This window comes from Bos mutus, chromosome 5, assembly GCF_027580195.1.
Source record: "Bos mutus isolate GX-2022 chromosome 5, NWIPB_WYAK_1.1, whole genome shotgun sequence".
NCBI classification, from domain to species: Eukaryota; Metazoa; Chordata; class Mammalia; order Artiodactyla; family Bovidae; genus Bos; species Bos mutus.
Window position 1 is genome coordinate 32,756,397 of NC_091621.1, and position 3,695 is coordinate 32,760,091.

Sequence of the window (3,695 nt, forward strand, 5' to 3'; positions counted from 1 at the left end):
AGTATGAATTTTGTTCACCTTTTCCCCTAAAAATAAGAATTTTAGATGTTTTATCCATTAATTCAACCTCTTTTTTCATATTTACCCAGACTATCATTTGGTGTAGGCAAATATAAATACAATACAGATTTCAAAAAAAAAGTAAAAAGAATTCATTCTAAGCTTCAAATACACATACACACACACACATTTATTCATATGTAGGCAGGAAGATAAAGAACATTTTTGGTGGAAATTTGAGCAACACTTTTTGTAAGTAGCAAACACCAATGGCTTTTATCTAAGGATTCATTATTTTTAAAATTTCACATTAAGTGGAAAGAAAATAATGATTAATGGCTTAAAGTCAGATTTAGAAAATTTAACATTTTAATTGATTTAATGCTTTCTACATACAAATTAACATATTTTAAAGATAAAGGTAGTTTGTCTACTAAACTGCCTCATTACTCTGTCCCAAAGCATGGGGCATCAGCAAAAATGGGGACCTGCCTTAGCTCTTGCTCAGGTATGAATTCAAGCATTCCTCATCAGTAGAAGATAAACAGAATTTGGTGATTATGGGTAGGAAGACGTGGTTCAACATTCCAGAAAAGAATCGATCTTTAAAAGACAGAATTAACATAATTCTCAATAGAGAACTCAAGGAACCTCCACAGGGAGCTCATTTTCTTGCCAAAAGTCTGGATGATGCCTTAGAACTTACCAAGCAACCAGTATTAACAAATAAACTAGACATGGTTTGATAGCAGGGAGCAGTTCTATATAAGGATGCCATGAACAAGCCAGGCCATCTTAGATTATTTGTGGCAATAATCACGCAAGAATTTGAAAGTGATGCATTTTTTCTAGAAAATGATTTGGAAAATTATAAACTTCTCCCAGAATACCCAGGTGTTCCTTCTGTCCAGGAGGAGAAAGTTGTTAAGTATAAATTTGAAGTATAAGAAAATAGCAATTAAAGTGAAAGTGTTTTCTTATCTATTTTGATCTATCTTCCCTCCGTCAAAAAAAAAATGCATTTTTGTTGTATTTTGTTGGCTTTAAATCAACTATTTCTAACCAATGTATTCTTATTCCCCATTAATCTTTTTTTATTAATTTTTATTGGAGTATACTTGCTTCATAAAGTGTTAGTTTCTGCTGCACAGCAAAGTGAATCTGCTGTGCATATACACGTATCCCCTCTTGTTTGAATTTCCTTCCCATTTAGGTCACCACAGAGCACTGAGTAGAGTTCTCTGTGCTATACAGTAGGGTCCCATGAGTTATCTATTTTTTTAGTACTATATTTCTCATCGTGAGCTTCCTTAGTGACAACAGTAAAGGATCTGCCTGCAATGCAGGAGATGTGGGTTCGATTTCTGGGTCAGAAAGAGTCCCTAGAGAAGGAGATGCCAACCCACTCCGGTATTCTTGCCTGAGAAATACCAAGGACAAAGGAGCCTGGTGGGCTACAGTCCATGGATTTGCAAATAAGTTAGACAAAACTTAGTGACTAAAAACAAACAACAACATACAAGTTAACACATGTTAAAGATAAATCTAGGCATTGTTTCCACTAGCCTTCACTCTTACATCAAGGCTGTATATTGTCACTTTGCTTTTTTAACTTATATGCAGAGTGTATGTGTGCGCGCTAAGTCACTTCAGTTGTGTCTGACTCTTTGTGACCCTATGGACTGTAGCCCATCGGGCTCCTTCTGTCATGGGATTCTCAAGGCAAGAATACTGGAGTGGGTTGCTGTGCCCTCCTCCATGGGACCTTCCCAACTCAATAATCAAACCTGCATCCCTTACATCTCCTGCATTGGCAGGAGGGTTCTTTACCATTAGCACCATTAACTTTTTATTAATTTATTTGTGATAAGTCCAAATTGTTCTTCTGGAGTATAATGAGGTTAACTATTTCAACAAAAATTAGCAAGATCCTTATTAAAAAATTACCTGAGGACTTCCTAGGTGGAACAGCAACTAGAAGTCCACTTACCAATGTAGGTGACATGAGCTCAATCTTTGGCCCAGTAAGCTTCCACATGCTGTGGAGCAACTAAACCTGTGTTCCACAGCTACTGAGCCCGCATTCTAGAGCCCATGAGCTGCAACTACTGAACCCTTTTGCCACAACTCCTGAAGCCTACACACCTAGAGTCTGTGCTCCAGAATAAAATAAGCCACCATAATGAGAATCCCATGTGCCAAAAAAGTAGTGGCCCCTGCTTGCTGCAATTAGAGAAAGCCCGCATACAGAAACAAAGACCCAGTGCAGACAAAAAATAAATAACTAAATAAAATTAAAGTCTTAAAAACATAACTTGAGATATTGAACTTTACTACTTTACCCCAAATATTTAACTACAAGTTCTTTTCTCTATTTCAACTAACTATTGTGCATCTCCTCTATAAATTATTCATTTTTAAGATAAAAATTAAATGAAATACACATGTAAATAATGTTAGATAATGAATTTATTAAAATATTTTACCAAGTTCTTTGTCATGATTGATACTTTACAAATTTAAAATTAAAATTTGAAATCAGTTCTATTTAGCTTTATTTCAATAATATATTTTCAGCCATTTAATGAAAAAAAAAAATATAAAACCCTTCTTACAGGGCTAGCTTTCTCATTGTATAATTTCTTCAATTAGACCCAAATACATTATCCTCTGTGATTTTCTTCATTCTACTTCTTACATCTGATAGACATTTAAAATTCAATTTTCTGCTGTATCATGAATCCTGGGTTGATTTTTTCTCTTGTTTGTTTTAAGAAACACTATTGCTTCCTTCTTTAAAATATTTTTACATCTTTTTTAATATGCACTATTAACTTTTTTAAGCTGTGCAGCTGACAAAAATAATACAAGCAGTTGTTTGGAAAGTACCAATGGGTTATATATGAATTTGAAAATGGAAATAATCTTCTGTTAGGGATAATGAGGTATATGGCAGTTTTGATGTTGTTATATGATGCTCTAGAGAATTTTTGATGTAGGAAGGGCCTATCAGTTCAGTTCAGTCACTCATTCACGTCCAACTCTTTGTGACTCCATGAACTGCAGCATGCCAGGCCTCCTTGTCCATCACCAACTACCAGAGTCCACCCAAACCCATGTCCATGGAGCCGGTGATGCCATCCAACCATCTCATCCTCTTTCGTCCCCTTCTCCTCCTGCCTTCAATCTTTCCCAGCATCAGGGTCTTTTCAAATGAGTCAGCTCTTTACATCAGCTGGCCAAAGTATTGGAGTTTCAGCTTCAAACATCAGTTCTTCCAATGAACACCCAGGACTGATCTCCTTTAGGATGGACTGGTTGGATGTCCTTGCAGTCCAGGGGACTTTCAAGAGTCTTCTCCAACACCACAGTTCAAAAGCATCAATGTTTGGCACTCAGCTTTCTTTAGAGTCCAGCTCTAACATCTTTACGTGACCACTGGAAAAACTATAGCCTTGACTAGACGGACCTTTGTTGACAAAGTAATGTCTCTGCTTTTTAAATGTTGTATAGGTTGGCTCCATAAAGTGATGGGACCAGATGCCATGATCTTAGTTTTCTGAATGTTGCGCCTTAAGCCAACTTTTTCACTCTCCACTTTCACTTTCATCAAGAGACACTTTAGTTCTTCCTCACTTTATGCCATAAGAGTGGTGTCATCTGCATATCTGAGGTTATTGATATTTCTTCCGGCA

General features: G+C 36.3%; 1 pseudogene; it reads left to right on the forward strand.

Annotated features, from left to right (window-relative positions):
• The first annotated feature begins 560 nt into the window (after positions 1 to 560).
• On the forward strand, positions 561 to 962 carry LOC102286387 (dihydrofolate reductase pseudogene; annotated as a pseudogene).
• Positions 963 to 3,695: the final 2,733 nt, after the last annotated feature.